The sequence below is a fragment of the Achroia grisella genome, unplaced genomic scaffold (assembly GCF_030625045.1).
Source record: "Achroia grisella isolate CSIRO2021 unplaced genomic scaffold, CSIRO_AGI_Agris_v1 utg794, whole genome shotgun sequence".
In the NCBI taxonomy this organism is placed as follows: domain Eukaryota; kingdom Metazoa; phylum Arthropoda; class Insecta; order Lepidoptera; family Pyralidae; genus Achroia; species Achroia grisella.
Window position 1 is genome coordinate 3,388,850 of NW_026713026.1, and position 22,158 is coordinate 3,411,007.

Consider the following 22,158-nt stretch of genomic DNA (forward strand, 5'->3'; position numbering starts at 1 on the left):
TTATTGACTGTATACAGAATACATAAACGACTGAGATGTAGTACAAATTATTTTCAGTTAAATAGAATGTATTCTAAAATGGAACAGTGTTTAAACTGTCGCATAGTATACAAAAATATAAAATGTATCCAATCGAATGTAGGCGCATAGTTTGACCCAGTTATTGAGCGGGCTATTTCGGAAAGCAGCCAGCTGCATTATCTGGCCACCGATGGTGACCTGGTTTCCATCACTCACTGGGCAAGGGCCCGGGTGTTTAATGCCACTAGTGTTATATTTTGACAATGGATGGATTCATACATTTGAGGTATGACGGAAATTGCATTGAATGTAAACCTATTAATATTATTAACTCAAAAGTTTGGATAGACGTTTGAGTGTTTGATACTTTTTCACAAACTACTGGACCGATTTGAATGAAATTTGGAACACAGATTTTTACTAATGTTAGATGTATATGATATATGATAAAAACTACAAACACTACAAAATAGCTAAAAGGCTCTGTTAATAAAATTTAAAAATAACTTTAGAAGGTCGGACATAGGTATATTTCTTCTACAAGAAAGCAAAGGAAGACGCGGAAAATAGCTAGTAGATCGTTCCCCAGATTAATACAACATACTTTTTACGTGAATTCTAGCAAGTATTGTCGCGAACAACTATTGTTTAATAAATGTAATAAGAGAAGACCGTAACAACTGTTAAAATTCCTGAATTTGATTTGAAATATTAATTAAATACGTTTATATATTTACTTATATAGTTCGAATAAAATTCTGACTAAGCTACATGTATTTTGTATAGAAACCTACGTGTCGTATAGACACAAATGGGTATTAGATCCACCTTTTTAGAGGTGTCCTCATATAACTGATATAAATGATAAACACAAAAATAATTAATTAAATGCGGATATTTTAAGTTTTGTTTACGCAACGTCAACTGTTGACAATGCTATGACAATCCCCCCTTATGTTACTATCGTTAGGATAGTTCTTCCATAATGTTGTTTTTGAAATATGATCTATTTTTTTTATATATTTTATAAATTTTTTTTTTCAATATTCTGGTTATGATTGTATATATTTTTTTCCAGTAATTTAATGAACTTTACGGTTACAATTGAAAACATAATAATGTAAATGTAACAATTTACGTATATAATTCTAAAACATACTAAAAATGTTTATAGTTTCCAAATAATATTTTCAAAAACAACCTACAATGTTACCTAATGCGCGGATAACATTATGTCTGATTTTAAAAGGGATTACTTAGGAATATGGGATAATTATTTAAGATGGGATGTAATTGTTTAGGGATTGCATACGAGCACCATATGGCTAAGTACCATCGCATAAGTCGCTGTAAATGTCAAGGTCACAAAATAAGGAAATGCGAATATCAGTGGTTTTTACGTCAGTTCACAAACATTATGCGCCCACATAAATTGAAGAAGCTGTATAATGTCATACGTTTTTTTAATTAAGTGCCTATATTCATTGTTACATACATATATGTTTATTTTAGGTGTTCGTTTTTTTTGAGTCTAGTTAAACCCGGCTACGCATCATATACATAGTTATATAACTAGCATAGCACTAATAGCAGACTATTATCAGTATCATAGGAGTGGGATCTTCATAAATTATAAAAAAAATCTAATTAATGAAAAATCAAAGGTCTAATAAATAAATAATAAACCACATTTCAATCAGCGCCATCTAGTTCAAAATTAAACTGAATTACTAGATAACTGACAGATATACTTTGTAAATAATAAATAGAATAGAAATAAATAATAATAATCTCAGGACAACTTACACAACGCCATCTAGTCCTAAGTTAAGCTAGCTAAAGCTTGTGTTACGGGTACTAGATAACGGATACACGTACATAGATTTTTTTTTCGTAAATACATACATATTATACATAGAAAACACCCAGACCGATACAAACAATCATACTCATGAATACAAATGTTTGTGCCGTGCGAGGAATCGAATCCGCGACCATCGGACGTAAAGCGGTGTGCTAGACCGCTAGCCCACCGAGGTCGTCAATAAAGTATAGTAAGAAAAAGAAATGGAACCATAAAAGAACATGTATTGGGCGAGAATGGAACTCGTGACGATGAGAAATAAGGCAGTATGATATATCATCACCAATAATATCCTCATATCAATTTTTTAAATAACTTTCACAATTTTAAAATTTGTTGGAAGTTGCTTTTATATCTTTAGCTAACAAAGAAAGTATGATTAAAATATAGGTATATAACTATATTATTACTTGGAATAAATATTTTGATATTTAGTATATTTTTTTCGTTTATTAATCGATTAAATATCAACAATTCTCAGCAGTCCTACATTTTCACCATTATTTATTTTAACAACACTTACTGAAAAAGAATTCCAAAATTATTAATTTACTACATACTCGTGTTTATCTATATCTTGGTCAAACATTATCAAATATTTACAATGAAACCTGGTCATTCGCCCGTTTCCACGAGTATATTATTATATATTAAACGATACAATTGCATATGAATAATATGCTAACACATTTATTTTATTCGACCGAAAACTCTGATTCATATGATCTCGATACTTCCAGCCCGGCGTAATATGTATTATATGTTAAAATGAAGGTGATAACCGGGCGGGAACTCGTCCACGTGGAATTTATGACATAGTAACAACTCGAGTAAAGATCGACAGGAGAGCGTATCCTAGGATACCCTGGGGCTTAATTAGGCTACGTAATTGCTAACAATTCTCAGCTCAAATAAATTAAAATGTACTGTTTCTCGAATGTGTATAAACTGGTTGAAATCATAAACAAGCATAAGGCCAGCCTTAACAGTTTTAACCATCTGTTATTTAGTACCGAGCCGTCTTATATACAGAAACAGGTGTGATAATAAATACATTCCCATATTATACATAACGCGCCAGCAAATACTCACTTCACCGTAAAATGTTCCCGAAATATGAAAACTTTAATAACCCGAAATTCCAATTTCAACACAAAACCTGTACACCACAATTACGACTGAATAATTACAGTCCATTGTCTCAGTTCGATTCCACCACAGGTGGATAATTGATCGGACAAACAGACGATGGGAATTTATAAAACCGTTACGCAATGCATTTTTAAGGGTCGTGAGGCAGTCAGCGCTTTTCAGAAATTACAGCGGGCGGTTTGGGGTGGCGGTGGCGGCGGGAACGGCGTGGCGGGATATGACGTTCGATTTAAAGGGTAGGTGCGTGGGGTGGGCGCCACCCGCAGCGGCTGCAGGGCGGCTGTTGACGGGCGCCGCGCGCACGCGCGCTGCGGCCGCCGGCGCCCGCCGCTCCCGATTTCCGTGGCGATGACAGTTCGCCCGGACTTACTTCCTCGAGGCCGCGCGTCCGCGGCGTCGCTGCATCAGCCCGAGTGACTCCAGCCGGTGGCTCCGCGTCTGATCGTGCTCGCATCTCGTGCTTCGCGCCCCGTGCACCGTGCACCACTCGCCGTCGATGGCAGATTGACGCCGCTCTTTTGCGTAAGTATGCCGGCTGCATTTTTCGTCCTCGATCAATTGGTGTCAGTTGATGGTTTTAAGTGGATAAATAAATTAAGGTGTTCACCTAATTTGTACGCGACGCTCTCGACGTGAAAAATGTGTGTTTGTTAGGATTTCCCGATCGGCCGTACCTGGAAGTAAGCATTTCCTTTGTCTAACAACTTCTCAAAGCCTCTAGTATTGAATAGTGGAGTAGTGGGATGGGGGAGTGTTCCTTAGTCAATGTAATGTCCTTTTAATTATATTTGGTTATGAAATTTGAAATAATGAAATTACCATAGATTTAAACTTTGTATGAATAATTTGAGTCTCAGCTGATCGGCACACTGTTGTTTGTTTGTTTATTGTTTTGTTTATTTCGCTCTCTAAATATTCGCATCGTCATTACGCAATAATTTTATATTAACATTACATTTTTTTTAATCTATTGCTATTACATTTTATATATTATTTATATAATTTTATTTTTATTTATAAATAACGTATATTTCGTTTTTATATTGTTTTTAATTTTATTGATAACATTATTTAGGAAATTTGTTAAAAAACGAATACATAAAAAGTAATTATTTAATGTACCTATGTAATATTATTTCAACTTAAAAATTGTATGGTCATAATTATGTTAAAATAATTTGTCTATATTTGAAGTACTTACTATACAAATTTGGTAGACAGTAGTTACCGTCTCCAAAAAAAAATATAAGTAATTATGTTGATACTATATAAGTACTTTAAATATAGTACAAAACTATTTTACTTGTGTTTATTTAAATGTTACCTAATTTAGGTATATTTATAGGAAATAAAAATATATATGTAGTTACGAGTGCGTCATCAAAATTTAATAAGTACATAGTAGTACGTATAAGTACATAGATTGTATGGAAATGAAAACATCGTTTTCCGGTTTTGACAAAATTATAATTCACTCGATGTTATACGTACGTTCATTAATTTGAATATCCACAATTACATTAAATTGGCAACTGAAATTATTACAAAAGTTCAGTATATACATAGTATAAAAAGGAAGTCGCTTGTCGCTGTCTATTTGCTTAGATCTTTTAAACTACGCAACGGATTTTAATACAATTTTTAGAAATAGGTAGAGTGGTTCAAGAGGAAGGTTTATATGTATAATACATGTACACTGCTGAGAAGCCGGGGCGGTCAAGCTAGTACACTATAAATCAATTATCTTAACGATATATACATATTTTAAAATCCTGGTGTACTTAATATTTTTGATATCGAGAGATTTGAGTTTGATTTTATAAATTATTATGATATTTCGCAAGGGTAGAAGATGTTTAGTACAGGATGTTATTTTTACGAAACCACTAACGTTCACACGAAAAATATTGACGTAGGTTATTATGAGTCTGAAATGTCTAACTGTTTCAATTATATCATTTTGTAGCCTGTTACCTAGCATTGTATAGATACGGTATAATAAGGTAAATGCAGAAGTATGACATTGAACACTGTTTAACTACGCACGCCCAAACATTTATTCAGATGTGCAGCGTATAAAGAAATTTACGTAAAATGTGTTTGCTTTCATTAACGTATCAGTATATAAAGGTTTTGATGTACTATTAAACAGTACAACGAAACGCTTCACCATCTTCACGTATATATAGAATTCTAATTGCGTTTTGTTTTCAATATAAATTTGCTAATATTATAGACACTATAGTTTGTGAGTGTGAATGGATGTTTGTTATTCTTTCACGCAAAAACTACTGAACGGGTTTTGATGAAAGTTTACAATTATACATCAGGCTACTAATTTCATGTGGATGAAACCGCTTGCACAACGAGTAATCATAATAAACTTAAACGATTCGCACAACGCCATATAATCCCAAGCTAACCAGAGCTGTAGTTGTGTGTACTAAACAACTGATAGACATACTTATATACATTTTTTTGTAAATTCATAAATAATATGCATAGTATACACTCACATCCATACAAACAATCATACTCATGAATACAAATGTTTGTACAGTACGAGGAATCACACTTGTGACCATCGAAAGTAAGGCGGTAAGCTAAACCGCTAGACCGCCGAGGCCGTCACTATCTTCATGTTCTGTTTTCAAATCTTGAAACATTTTGTTTAATTATAAAACTTTCTTTACAACTAGCGTTAAATTAATCAATCGACTGAAAAAATATAGATTTACACAATTCTATTTTTTTTTTGTATGCTATACGATATCATCCACATCATGTTATATTTGAGACATAGTTTTAGGAATCACTTCGAAATCGTTTCCCGTAGTTATATAAAAATGGTCACGATAGTAGCTAACGTACTAATGTTGTCTGAATTGAAATGAAATTTCACGATTATTAATTAATTTATGTCAATCGATAATTAACAAAATCGAGTTCAGTATTCATTGTAGTCTGTACTAGTGTCCTCTGAAGGTATAAATCTAATGGGAGATTCCATATCAATGGTTTAATCCTATAATGTAGAATAAAATTGTTTGACATGATGTCTACAGTCACCTTTTACTATCGCACTGCTAGCCATCAACAGGGATTCATCCCCACAGGTCACACTTAGGTGCTAAGTGGTTTCGGACAGTGTGGTTTCAGAGGAGGAGAACCGGGAAGAATCCCGTACACTTAGATTGTAGAATGAACTTCCTGCCGAGGTTTTCTCATGAGACTACAGCTTGGGGTTTTTCAAGAAGGGTATATTAAAGTTTCTTAAGTGTCGGCAACACGCATGTGACCCTCCTGGTATCTCAGGCGTCCAAAGGCTACGGTAACCATTTACCATCAGATGGATCGTATGCTTGTTTGCCAACATCGTAGTATAAAAAGAAAAACTCGAAACCCGGACGACAGTTGGCGCCACCTACTGCAATATGAAAAATAATGTATATTTAAAACTTTAAGTACATACATACCTACCTAATAATTTGTACAACTGTTTCAATGAATACAATGTAACATGGAATTGTGATACCGCATAATTATATTTAAGAGCGTAATTTCAAATTATTGACCCATTTTTAAACTTTGAACTATTTATCAAATATTGCAGTGGAACATTTGTTACATACATATATTTAGTTTGTATATCTAAATAGGCGTGTATCACTTGCGATATATATGTACATATGTATATATCGGTGCATATTTTTTTGTTAGACGTCTAACATGGGATCGATAAAGCGGCTGGGCTGCAGTCGTGTGTGTGTATCGTACGCACCCAGATTAGATATCTTTGCAAGGATTTATTATGAGCCCTACACAATTACAGGCTGTGAAAAAAATTAATGAAAAATTATTATATTGCCTTTATCTTTATATGAAACTATAATCACCAATGTGTTGATTAGACTTATATAAGAGAAATGTATACCGTATGACAATTAAAGTGTACAGCAATCTTCCAAAGGAGATTAGAGAACTGAGATATAGCTAATACATTGTTTAAATGCAAACTAAACAATTTGCTGGTACTTGGTAATTTTTATAGTGTCCAAGAATATTTGAGTAAAACGAATACCTTCATATAATTTGTATGACTATATGGTAAATATTGCTGATCAATAATATTTCATGTCACATCATATACTGTATCGTAAATAAATTTAATTTCATATAGATAATTTTTGAGTATAGTTAACTTTGGTTAGAATTTTTGGGTTTATCTCTTCATTAGTTTTTATCAGCGATTTTGTAAGCTTGAACGTTATAACTGAATTCAGTTATAGAGTTCAAACTTACAAAATCGCGATCCATTGATCGGGATACAAGTAAGAATATAAGCTATATTCTTCTCCATCTCAGCCGTATACCAAATTTAAAGACAGTCCTTACTAATATTACAATTCTGAAAATTTTTCTGTTTGTTATATTTTCAAAACTAAACTGTAGGATGAATAGTAATAAAATTTGCCACTAAGATAGATTATATCACGAGGACGGACATATCTTTACTTATATGTAAAAGAAATGCAAACAAAGTCACAGGTAACAGATAGTAATAAAAAGACAAACTCACATTCATATTTATATTATTAAACAATACGTAATTTGACATTAGTTAAACATCAATTGACTTGTAGCTTACGGCCCTTAGGTCATTCCTGGGTAACAGTCTTATTAATTGCGGAGTAGTTCAATTTTTCTTAGTGTTACTGGGAGCGGGAACACAACTTATTACACCTTTTGTTTAAGAAACACATTTTTACTAGTATTCGATTGTTATTAAAATACTTATTTTAATAAACATCGAATACTAGTAAAAATGTGTATTCTTCACAAAAGGGCTCACAGCGAAAGGAAGTAACAAAACAATTAGTTAGTTAAAAGTGCCATATAAAAAATATATATGAAAAATATAAAGTTTATAAAAAGAATGGTAGACAAGCTGCAAGTAACAGTTATGTTTACGTACAGTAACAACTTAATAATCTACGGCTGTGGATGAGAAGCGTTTACATACATATACCCAAAATAATTTCATTTAATACACATTTAAAAGACTTAAAACCATCGACTGTATACTAATTGGAATGAGTTTTAGTTAATTAACTAAGCAAATGACATTTATTTGTGAGTAAAATACAATTAGATGCAGGTGGAGATTTATCAACCTATCCAGGTAAGTTTTAGACTGTTTTTTGAACTGTTCTAAGCCTACTTGCCATAGACGGCCTTTACAGCTTCAACGGAAGAAAATGGCGGCGAGTGCAGAGGGATCTCCAAAACCTACGGAAGGACTTACGGTGTCTCAGGCGTCCATAGGTTACGTTAACCACTTACCATCAGATGAACCGTATGCTTGTTTGCCACCGCAGTAGTATAAAAAAATAGAGGTTGAAGGCAAGCTCCTGGCCGATAGTTACGGATTTAGTCCAAGGGCACGGCCTCAGTGGTCTAACTGTGTAGTATACCACTTTACTTCCAATGACTGCGAGTTCGATTCCTCGCACAATATAAACATTTATATTCATAAGCATAATAGTTTGTCTGGGCGTTTTCTATGTATTTTTGTATTACCAAAAAAAATTTAGTTATGTTGGTGAGTTTATAATACAAGATCTACTTAGATTAGGAATAGATTGCGCTGTGTGAATTGTCCTGGAGTATTATTTTATTATATTTATAACACATCTGCGGGACCCTAAATGTAATCATTTAACTTAAACAACGATGTAACTAATAAGGAAACGAGAGTAAAACAAATTACTCAAAAAATGAGCGATAACTTATTGACATGTTTTTGATTGGTCATTTTATCGTACTTACAATTTATCAGTATAATGAAATATATACAATATTGCAGATAATGTTCAGTAATTATTAAAAAATACATGTATTCGTCATAATGAGAGTCAAGTACGGAACCACTGCATAAATTTGCGAAGATATTCCACTGTTTATAAAAAACTTTATTCGAGAGTAACATAGACATTACGTCAATATATAAGAATAAGTATATGTATAGAACTTACAATGTTATGATCACGCGAGCGAATTCGGGGCGGGCCATTAGTATGGTCTTGTATAATAATGTTCAAAGATTGATACAAATAGTGAAATATAATGTAAACAAGGGCTAGCAACGCGTTTCTTCACAGCAGCCACTATCATCAGGCGGGTCGCATGAGATATAAAGGTTTCCTTCAAAGTAAGTACGACTACTGTTGCGGACTCTTTTTTCGGCCTTATTACAAAAAGATAAATCTGGTTTAGCACTAGTAATAAACCATTCACCAATGTATTCCTTATTACAAAATGAAGTTTATCTCTAAATCGTGATTCGTCTATGATCTAAAGTTAGACCTGCGATGCCCCTAGTTTAACAGTGGTCTAAATGCAAAAATACAAACTCCATTTTAAAAATTCTATTATTAGCTGTAGTTTTTGGAAAAATATTTTAACTAAATTAAAAATATATTAACTAAAAATATTTAAAGCAAATTTTACGACAATAAAAACATATAAAAGACGTTAATTGTTATTTTTTCACTCATTTGACTTTGAAATAGTCATCATTCGAACGATCCAATAAAAATGTCTCGCCGTTCCTTTTCTCCGTATAGGACTCTTACTTGTAATTTAAAACTGATTTTCAGCCTAATAGTACATTAATAAATATTATATATCAATGAAATAGTTATAATGAAGACCTAGATAAATAGAAATAAATTTATTTTTAGTTTATACATTTTTCTTTGAACTAATATTATTTTTGATCTTTTCAGTTTTCTGGTAAAATGGAACGTAATTGTACGGTGACAGACATGAGTGACTGATTTCTGTATGGAATACATAATGAACGATTTAACTGTAGTACTAAGTAGTCCTCTGTTAGATCTGGATTCGTAATAATGTTAGGTTTATTCCAAGTATTAACTTTAGGAATGGTTTAAACCACGACCATTTAGACCACGTTTCGTCCGAGTTTTAACAGATTTTTTGTAATAAGACCGTTTTTACTTCGTTTGTGGCGACATCCTTTTGAACTATTTTTTTATTCTTTAACAGTACTGCTTGCCTGCCGCCTAGGCATATAACTAGGACAGACAGAATAGTTGACTACAGATATAATATATATGAAGATGTACGACAAAGAATTTGATTATTATATTTCATCATCAGACAAGATCTTGCTTTTATTCAATATCGACGAGCGTTCAACTACTTATCATCAAGTATTTAATATTCACGTCCAATCAAATTTTCATTACGCAATTATTTCTCAAGTTGCGCATTTTTTTATTTCTTTTATATAAATATTCTTGCTTAAAAAAAATACCTTAAAATTTTCGGACACTCTGTAATCTAATTCTGAGTGTCACACGTTATCACAATTCTCGTGGCCTTGCTGCCTTGATAAGAAAATTCATTCTGTATTGAAATTTGGTATTGTTCTATATAACTGATATTTGTCATTTTTATATACTTTTCAAATGTCTCGAATAGATAAATACACCTGTACATAATATGAAGCGCCATTTAATCTCAAACTCAACACAGTTTGTACTAAACAAATGATAGAGTGGAGTAGTAACATTAATATAGTACATTTTTTTATCATTTTTATGTAAATGTATGTTTTTTATAAAATAATAATAATAATCTCAGGACAATTCACACATCGCCATCGAGTCCCAAGTTAAGCTAAAGGTGTATTAGATGGGTACTAGATAACTGATACAAATAAATAGATATGTATTTTTTTCGTAATTACATACATATTATACACAGACCACCCAAACCGATACAAACAATCATACTCATTTATACAAATGTTTATGCCATGTGAGGAATCGAACCCGCGACCATCGGCGGCGTTCTAAACCGTCAGACCACCGAGACCAAAAACATAGGCTAGAAAGAGAGAGATAAATACTTAAAATTAAGTTCCTACTTTGATCATCCAGACGAAAAAATCACTCCCGCCTTAAATTCTTACTAATATAGTTAATAAAGAAGATTTTACTGAAGTCAAAATCTTGATATAATTGCTACGAAAATGCTACGTCTTGTAATTATATACAATAAATTTTATGTAGTAAATGGAAAACTGTTTGAACGCATAAGTATATATAGTAGTATATAACAGTATATAGTATATACGTACGCCAGTACGGTGGTAAGAGGGCAGCGCCCTCTGTTGTAGGGAGTTTCCGAAAGGCCTTTGATGTGCATGAAGGCATATGATGATAGCTGACTATATCATATACCTCCTGAAACATAAAGATAGACAAATAATTGTGTTTAAACGGACGAAATATGAATTTAAACCTGTATGTTACATAACATAAAGAAATTATTTTATTTTCAGTTATATTATCTAACTTATCACAGTGTTCGTAAAAAAACTCCTCCGAAATGGCTTGACCGGTTTTTATAAAATTTCGTGTGTATATTCAGTAGGTGCGAGAATAGGACGTAAACTATTTTTCATACCTCTAAGTAAGGGTAATGAACTCCATTTTCTGTACAATATATATATTAACCACAAAACCGCTCCTAGAGGCACGGAAGTATCCTGGTGTCTTCACTGGCTTCACGGAGCGACCTCATATTTCTGAGCATTTCGGTACGTTATGTGGATGGCTACCATTACGCATTCCAGGATTACATACCCGTTTGATTGTTAGCGAAATAGATAGTAAGTTTTGCTAAAAGAATACTCTTGCAGAGTTAACTAGTTAGACATTTTGAACAAATTTTATACTACTTCAGAGAGATAGAGGGGATTTTCCAATGAGTAAGCACCAAAGCCCAGTGGCACTGTACTGATTTCAGAATGTCTTTTTGAATACTGATTTTCAATATACCTTTTGATTTTCTAAATACCTAAAGTCTATGGAAAATGTCAAAAGGTAAATTACCAAAACCGCTTCTCCTAAGATGTAACACGTACATGGCCAAAAAAAAACCTAATTGAATACGTCCTTCTTGAAGTTTGGTTCTAAACTTAAAGATTTGGTTTCGTATTTCAAAAACGTCATAGCCATAAAAGGCTTTTGATCTTAGAATCCCCGGAGAGCAATCAAGAGGTTTATCGACTATGCTGTCACCGCTGAGTTCAAGACCAAAATAAGTAGAAAAAAATTAAGTTCTAATATATATTATATGTACTACATATATCGCAGTATCGGTTGTTTAGCGGTTTAGCACACCGCCTTAATTTCCATGGTCGCGGGTTCGATTTTTCGCTTAATGCAAACTTTTGTATTCATTAATATGATTGTTTGTATAGGTGTGGGTGTTACCTTATATTATGTATGTATTTACAAAAAAAATCTATTAGTACTTCAATCAGTAGTCTAGTACTCGTAAGAAAAGCACTGTTTAACTTGGGTCTAGATGGAGCTGTATGAATTATCTAGGGTTATTGTTAAATCTTAGGTAAATGCAAAAGCTTTCTCATGACCTGAGGCGATATATTTGAGGAAGATAGCCGTCAAGTTTTAACAAGTTAGCCGGTAAGTATCCGGCAGTCCCCATCGGTCCGTAAACCAGCGAGGCTCTTCGATTTTCCTGACGTTTACATATGTAAAAATTTTAATTATTGTATCGCATATGTGTCTATGGGTTGCTATCATCAACTGGTAATACTTCAATAAGAAACGTAAAAAAATGTACCAGTTGAATATGCTGACAGTTCTTCACAACTGAAGTTATTATTTTATAATTTATTTCCTGAATTCTTTATGAACCGATTACATTTTAAAATCTTTTCAGACTATTGTCGACCTTCTTATAAATTCGATAAAAACATAATCGAATAACAAATATTCATTTTTTTACGTATTACATTAGTTTTAGATTTGACAAAAAAGGAACAAACCTGACAAAAGAACTACAGTTTTATTAAAATTCTTCCATTTTATTCGGACTTTTAAAAAGTTTTAGAGATATGGACATATAAGTAGTATCATACATACAAACACACCCGAAAATAATACCTTCTGTATTGGCAGCTGGCTAAAAAGAAAAAGAACAATCGGAAATAAAGTGATATGCGTTTAGTGATCGCTACCTGACATTTCAATAAGGAAACTTCATGAAAAACGTTACGTATTACTTTATCTACTTACTTACACTTAAATAACATATTACGTACTATTGTAAACACACATACACATTGCATTTATTTCTTTTTTAATCGAAATGATTATGGAATGAACTAACTGCCGAGGTTTTCTCACAAGACTACTACAGTATGTGAGGTTTTTTAAGAAGGGTATATTAAGGTTTCTTAAGGGTCGGCAACGCGCACGTGACCCATGGTTTCTCAGGCGTCCATGGGCTACGGTAACCATTTACCATCATATGGGCCGTATGATTGTTTGCCACATACAAAAAAAATATTTCTTTAATTGACGTTTCGTAAAATGTCATTGCGTGGATATTTGACCAGTCATCTATTTTAAGAGCCAAGCAGCTTGCTATCTAAGACTAAGGATGAGATAAGGTAGTAAAATTAGAGGAAAAGTGGCCTGACATCTTAGTTCTCCGGAATGGCAACATATGAGTGGCATCATGGCATTACATGATAACTCATGTTCTCAGTGCTGTTCATGTATATAGGACACGGTTAGCATTCACGGGGTCGTTTGCCATATTAATTCTCTTATTATTATTAATATTATAAATGAAAACGTTTGTAAGTATAAATGTTTGTTACTCTTTCACGTTACAACTACTGAACAGATTTTGATGAATCTTTACAGTAATATACCTTATGCATCAAAATAACAAATAGTATATATATAAAAAATCGCAATAACTACTTTTTACTAAACTACACAAATCAACCCACTGTCTGCCTATCAATATACTTTATTACGTATTTGATGAACAGTCAATACGACCAAGTGATACATATATATAAATTTCAAGGATACGTCTGTTGGTCACGGTTATTAAATAACATTTAATAAGTAATAACATACAATGCCACGTATTGATTGTTTGTTCAACTATATCCTAGTTTCCCATCGCATTCTTTTTCCATAGACTACCAAAGATAGATTATGTCTATCAGTTGTCCTGTATCTCATACGAGCATATCGAAAGAAAGCCCCTAGTACAATAGATAAAAGATTTCCAGTATATATAACATATAGTATATATGCTTAGGTCCTAGATAATAAAACTCAATGATGTGAGTTGCAATTTAGTGAGGCTTGGTTTTTTTTTCGAGATAAAAGATATATATATATTTAAACATGCGTGTTATAGAGCAAATAATAGAGCAAAGATTTGTAATGCTCCCGTGCGAAGCCGGGACCGTCGGTAGTAGATAATGAAATGTTTATTATGAATCAACAGTTCCGTTACTAAGAAGTGCTCTTTATCTCTAGTACTAAAAGTTGTAAACATATGCAGGTGTACTAGCGTTCATATTCAATTAAAATTTAATAAACGCTTACGCGTTGCAAATTTTATTACCGCGAATCTTTCTGCGCTATATTTTCCACATACATCGTTACTATTCTTATATAAAGTAAATTATTTTGGAGGTTTCATTTGGCTAACTTTGCATACTTATAACTATTTGATTCATCCAAAAAAGATAAATTTGTTTTTTATAATTCTTATTAATATTTACTTCTCAAGAGAACCTACTTTGAAATAAGAATAAAAATATATTATAGGACGAAGTAAAGTCAAATACTTAAAACAAACTGTTGAATTAACTATCACTATTATATACTTACTCATCAAATTTTACCTCAGTGAGAGTTATTAACTTTACTTTTACAAAGTCGTGATTCAGACTAGTACCTACTAATAGTTAACTCTTATAATATGAGATCATAGTTATAATAATTCTATGATGCGTTTACTACACCGCCTCGCTGTGTTTTCCCTGACATGCGAAGAGTATACACCTACGATTTCATCACATTCGATACCCCACAGCCGATTCAAGACCAAGGTCAGCCATAATGACTTCTACATGGCAGGTACCAGCGTAATTAGTCTTTAATGTCAATAACCTACGATAAAAACACACAATTTATGTATGGGAACGGATCAAAATGTATTCGCGAGATGTACGCGTACATAGACAAGTAACTATCATAGACGAATGCGGTAGTATCGCGTGTGCAGACGGCTGCATCGAGGGCCCGCGAGGAGCGCCGCTCTACCCGTCTTTTTTTTTCATTTTGCGTGCGTCTTTTTTTGGCAGCGCGCGTTAACCTTGGATTTTTTCATAGCGAAGCGTTGCACGTACGCGCGCAAGTTTTGGATAGTCGTAGAGCGTCCCCCACTCGGCGCGTCCGAATTTTCTGCATTCGAGCCGCACGAAGACTTTTCGGCGGTCGGGTCGCATTCGCTATCGAGGCTCCCAACCGCTAGGAGCGAAGCGCGCTATAACGCTACGACGCGAGCGCCGCGACCGCGCGCTGCAATTATGCGGAAGTGAACACGATCATAGCAGACCACGGTGCTAACGCCAAACTAACCAAGTGTACATCCAGTGTAACGCAGTGAACAGACACTCAGTGATACAAACAAACTATGATAGTTGTGAACGGCTCCACAGAGCTCTAATGGTTTTCTATTAACGATACAAGGACTGTGGAATTATCGACATGGAATCGAGGAAAGTATTGTATTATACTTGATAAGGTTACGCACAAGCGAAATATTATCTGTGCGTTTATATCTACGTTATTTTAGGTATTGGTACTTTACTCGACCAGGAAATAGCTACGGGAAACATGCGTAGCGCGTGACCTCATTTGGAAGTCGTACTGGATAATTTTTAAATAAGTTTTCTGATACAATGTCATTGATAAATTTGTTTTGATAGCCTGCAGTATACGATAAATTTTAAGCGGGCCATCGGGTAAACGAGCTAGCACCTTAAAGTGATCTCGCGAGGGGATATTTTTGCACAGGTCCGTATTGTTTCCGAACTTTTGCATACACGTGCTGTCGCTTCGGGGCTATTGAACCTGATTACGAGACCAGCCGTATCTACATTTTTTCTTCAACTGTATTGCATCACATTTTTTTTGCGGGTTCATTGCCAACCGGTTCTCTTTTATTTTCACTCTGTCACATCGAACGATGCACGTTAATAATCAACTGCGAACATTTGTCTATACTGACGCTCGCAACGTCCTCGCCTATTCGGGTGGAAGCATAAAAAATGTAATAAAACGAGAAATCCAGTTTTGCAAGATAGGCATAAATGCTTAGAGAAATAATTTATGGGCGTGTATAGATCGTGCGCAAGAGTAGGCCCGGAACCGCTTCGTTGGCCGAAAACTGGTCTCGCAACGAATTAACATTTGCATAGAAACTGTCAAAGTGGCCCCGTGTCGTAGTCCGCGGCCGTCGATTAGCGCCTCAGTGCCTCACGTATAGGTACCAACATCGCGCGCACCGCTTGTATCGTGTTTATTCTACCACGGCTGGCGCACTTCTGCATGCGAACTATTCTACTATCAGGGTTGCCAACCTTAAAATGTAGGAAGTAGTAAAAAAACTTTATATTACCACAATTTGGTTCTACGAAGGTGGAAATGCCCTTACACCGACGACCAAAAATCTTTTACTTGTATAAGGATTCTTGTACGGTTGGCATCCTTGACTATTACAGCCGTGTCGTTGTTCATTGCCTCTACCCGTCGCGTTATGTTTTGTCTATCCTTAACCTTATGAACAACTACGAAATGTAGTTACAGATAATTATGGAAACCGTAGTTTAAATTAATATCTAAACATCCATTAAATTTGTTATAAAATAATGCATCATGATCCTTTCTTCTAATGTAATATGTAAATATATGAACACTATGTTGTTAACTCCTACATTCTGGTTGGTTGACCTGAAATTGAATTTGGGCCCACGTTTTTTTACCACGCAACAGATTTAGATGTTCGACTATGCCAACTGCTAAAACTATTTACATAATGCTCAGTTCAGTTACCTACCTATAGTTTATGATGTTTCCTACCTAATATTGTTGACCCTACTATTTCAGTTCAACGTCCTTTCTACATTTTTTTTTAAACCATCAATGCGTAATGACTTATTTTTGTTATGTCATTATCGTCATAATATGTTAATGTCCCAGTGCTGGATGTGGGATTATTTCATTACTGTTAATGAAGTTAAACATAAAATAAAATAATTTAGTTACAACCCTACAAAATCGTTAAAATCCTTCACATCCTGCACACAGTTCCTTGCACATTCATTTTGGCTGAATATGCATTTCGAATGGGCAATAGAATAAACTAAACTATTCTAAGAATGCTTATACTTAGTAGATTTATATGAATATAGATTATTCCTATTTCCAGATCAGTATTATGGATAACTTTATTATCTCATTAAATATACCTAATAAGGTTAAATATTCCAAATTCAATAGCGATTATAGGAAAATCCGGTATTGTACCGGTAATATCTATTTAATCTATTTCTAAATAAAATTCTCGTAAAATTGATATGATAGAATAGAAATCACCTCTGTATTTTGGATGCATATGATTGCGAAATATTAATTGCCCTTTTTATAACCTGCTGACAATGTGTTTTTTATTAATCACGGACATGAAATAGACAGATACCTGTGGTAGGTACTTCTATAAGTATGTATGGCTTAAGGTTTGCTTTTTACGTTCCTGAGAATTAACGTAACGTCTTCATTCAGATATTACACAGACATCCATCAAATTTTGCAATCAATAATATCTTGAAAGCATACATTTTTAATAATTAAATTTACACGGAATCTAATCTAGTTTTCTATTTGATAAATATGGAATTCGTATTTCACCAATAGGCAATGGCAAATCTATTAGCAAAATGCATGTATTCGAGTTAATATATAATAGATTATTAGATTATGATTGTCTATGTATGATAATTTTAATAATCTACAATTAGTACATTAGCTTGCGAAGCGATAATTATTTAATAATTTTCACGAATTATACCCAAATATACATTAAAATAGCAATTATAGAATTTATTCTATTTCACTACACATTTTCGTCAGCTTAAATACAAAATAACAGTATTGTATTAATCTGAAGTAAAAACAAGGCTTGAAAAACATATTTTATATAATTTTTAAGTAATATAATTTGAGTATACGAATAAAGTATACAAATATAATAAAAACTAGCTAAATATAAACACAAAGAAACGTTAAAACCTCCACTACTTAAGTTCACCTAAATATCTTATGAGAATATACCCGCCTAGGAGGGGGTCGATAATTGAATACATACACACATATTTACATCTAGAAAACGCGAAAGTTAGTAATAAATTGGAGAGTTATAATCACTTCATAGCTATCCATTGAAATTCTATCAGTTCAGACTTAACCCTAAAATTAACTTTGTTGATTAACAATTAAATCATTTCGAATACATAATTGTTTCGATTGAGTCTAATTTAAAATTTATGGCATTTGTACCCGGAAACGATTTGATAAATTTTAAAATGCTGTAAGCTTTAGAATATTGGGATTACAAATTGTTCAGAGATTTTCTGTTAATATAACTACATAACTTTGGTTATTTAAGACAATTGTATTATCAAGGAGTTTGACATTAAAACAGATAGTATGGTTAATCTGAAGGTTACCTGTGAACTATGACTGTTCTAACATGCCAATCTTGAAATCACCATTACAATGTAAATTTTTATCTCACGAGTTGTAGCAGAGAAGTGCAGATATTCTAAATCACCATCCAACCAAGATTCTCTCAACATTAAGTAATTATACGAATTACATTTATAAAAATAATGGATTTTTAATAAAATACATAATATTAAAACAATATATAATATAATATTACATACGTTTGATACACACTTAATAGATGAACATGTACGTTTTTAAAGTACATTTAGTGGATATAATTTTTACGCGTTCAGGGAGTAAGTTCGATATCGAATTCGATTATGATACGAAATTAGAAGCCAAAGAGCCTTCAGAACGTAACTGGCGGTTACTCCATACAATGTTCTCTTAAACAGTCAGCCTACTGCATTTCCTTGCATGCAACTCCAGAATAATCTCCCTCTTTTTTATTCCCCTTTAAGCATCTGTGGTAAATATTATTTAAATAGAAAAATCTACTGCTTCCATCATCAATAGTTCAAATCATTAAAGCTATCAACGTTATTATTATACCGTATTAATTATAGTACGAGTGTCTAACTTGTAATTAGATGATTGGTTTATAGGCAAACCTTCGATCGAATTAGATTCCACTTTCTTAATACTACATATTATATTTTGATTGATCAATTATAATTTAATACTAGTTGTGCCAGTGACTTCAGGACCCGCGCCTGCAGAATATATGCAGAAATAAATTATTATCTAATATACATTATTCAAATAAACTAAATATCAACACTTTTGAACAGTCATATTTTTTTATTCCACCACTCATTCGGAACGCAGACTCATCACAACAAGAATGAGCAAGAAACTTGCGTGTTGTTCTTTTAAATATAACTTTTAATTTTAAAACTATTGATTGATGATTATATCAAATGACAACACTAAATAGTAAATGAAACATCTATTCAAAGCCGTCTAATTTGCATAATTTTGTTAATAACATAATTAACTAAATAGTTTGGCGCTGGCAGCTTGACCACTTATTCCTTTTATAAACATTTATACTATTTTGATACATTTTTTTCCACTATGTCACTTTTAACTTTTTTGTGAGTATTCTTGGGAAATATATAGACGTAATATTATTCCTTTTATTATATAATTGTTTATTAATTCTGCTCCAGTCACATGGGTGGCGTATTAAAAAATATTTACATAAATAATTATTTTCCATTTTTAAGAGTATTTCTCTCTCGTTTCTTTAGATTATACACATGTTGAAACATATATAACAATATATATATGTATTCCTTGAAAAATGGACTCTAATTCCTTTAACAGTTTCTGCTATTATTTTGTAACAGAAACTTTATGAAACATTATAAATTGGTGAAAAAATTATGTAACATCCCGCGGCTATGTGGTAAAACGCACAATACCATGCCGCTCAAAATAGATGCAGAAACTGTACCATACAATATCGGGTAAACCATGAAGTCGAGATGATCACGACCCTTAGGCGTGACACCATGAAGCATGTGTGTAGAATATGAAGGAAACTGAAAATCGATTATTTTATTCGTTTACGACTTCATAGATTTCTTTTACGTTTCATTGTATTATCAATAGATAGGGTAATGCTTGATTTTATAAGATCTTAACGCACGTTCAATGACAAACTATATTAACTCTCAAATTCTTGTTTTGGAAATTCGACTTTAAACTTAATAGTTTAAAGTACATTTTTGATAAAAAAAAATTCGAGTTAATGCACTCATTATTAGGCGTGCGATTATTAATTATGTTTCAACATTAGATGTTTGTAAATTTGGCACGTGATATCTCTGCAACGACAAGATAACCCCAGTTCTAGTAGGCCTTACAGAGCCGGTGCGTACCTACTAACTGATAACGTATGATTAGACAAACACAAAAATAATAAGCGGATGCTATCAACCAATAAATGTATACTGGTGACCATTCCACACCGTGAAGGGAGCTCGGTATTGTTGTAACAGTATTAAACACGATTTGTTTATTGTTACAATCGTATAAAATTAAGATTTAGGCATTAAAAGATTTACGCCTTAAGTTAAGCATATATATTCTTATAAATTGTTCTTTTTGTACCTATTTTCGGGTGCAATAATGAGTTCTATAACATTATTACTAAAGCATATTTAAAAAACTTCCTACGCCTTCAAATGATACATGCTACATTATGAGTTGACATTAAATTCTGACAACCGTTAAGCATAATATCTTTCCTTCCTTCCTTTGACAATTCACATAGCGCCATCTAGTCCCAAGCTAAGAAGAGCTTGGGTTATAGGTACTAGATGACTGATATAAATATATATATATACTTGTTTTTGTAAATACATACATAATATACATATAAAATACCTAGACCGATACAAACAATCATATTAATGAATAAAAATATTTGTACCATGCGAGGAATCGAACCCGCGATCATCGGAAGGAAAGCGGTATTCTAAACCGCTATACCACCTAGGCCGTATTTATACGTAGTAATTATACAAAATGGTATACAAATATTTACGATTAACATTTTTTTCAATTATATTTACATTACAATTATGATTATTGTAAATCAAAATAATTATGATAATGTAGTTTGCAATGTCATCTGTAATTTTATCGTAATATTCGTAATACTTACTACGATAAAATTTATTTTACAATTACGTTACACTCATGGCGTCTAACAAAAATATATTTCTTTAATTATATTTATTCTTTACAAATATATATTTTAATACTACTAGATTACATAACACAATAATAAATGTATTCATATTTATTATAATAACAATAATTTATAATTATTTAGAGAATTAGGAATACGTGACAGCTACTGGTAAAGTTTTTGAAGGTTTATATATATAATACACCCGTGCGAAGCCGGGGCGAGTAGCTAGTATGAAATAAAAAATATTTAGCTCTTTATTTAAAATCATGTTTATAATTTTGTACATTATTAAGTGTACTAATAATAATGTACTGTACTAATAATATAGTACATTTATTCGTATTTCTATAAATAAGTACACTTTCATAACTATACAACAACTTAGGTATAACAGTTCCTGAACTTAAAATATTATGTAAAATTTTATTCTAAAAAAACTATTCGGCATAATATATGTATAATAATCATTCCGCGTCCCTGACACGAAAATTATCTTTTTATTCTGCATCTGTACGAATAGATATCTGATAACCGGTATCATACATAAAAATTGATGTGTAGGTATATCTTTATAATCTGTGGTTTGATGTGAATATCTAAGCGCTAGAGACACGCAGTTATAAATTATGTATTGCTTATACGGGCATGTATATAAAATATAACTTCAGAATGCTAATTTTATTATAATATTATTAGGTACTTACATATACCTAATAATATTTTTTAACCGGCTTAAAAAAGATAAGGGT

General features: G+C 32.6%; 1 protein-coding gene across 1 annotated transcript in view; it reads left to right on the forward strand.

Annotated features, from left to right (window-relative positions):
- Positions 1 to 3,452: 3,452 nt before the first annotated feature.
- Positions 3,453 to 22,158, forward strand: part of LOC131851669 (zinc finger protein chinmo) — a 69,549-nt gene continuing 50,843 nt past the window's right edge. The window contains exon 1 of the mRNA XM_059202189.1: positions 3,453 to 3,559. The gene's annotated coding sequence lies outside the window, so the exon portion shown is untranslated. The remainder of the gene's footprint in view (positions 3,560 to 22,158) is intronic.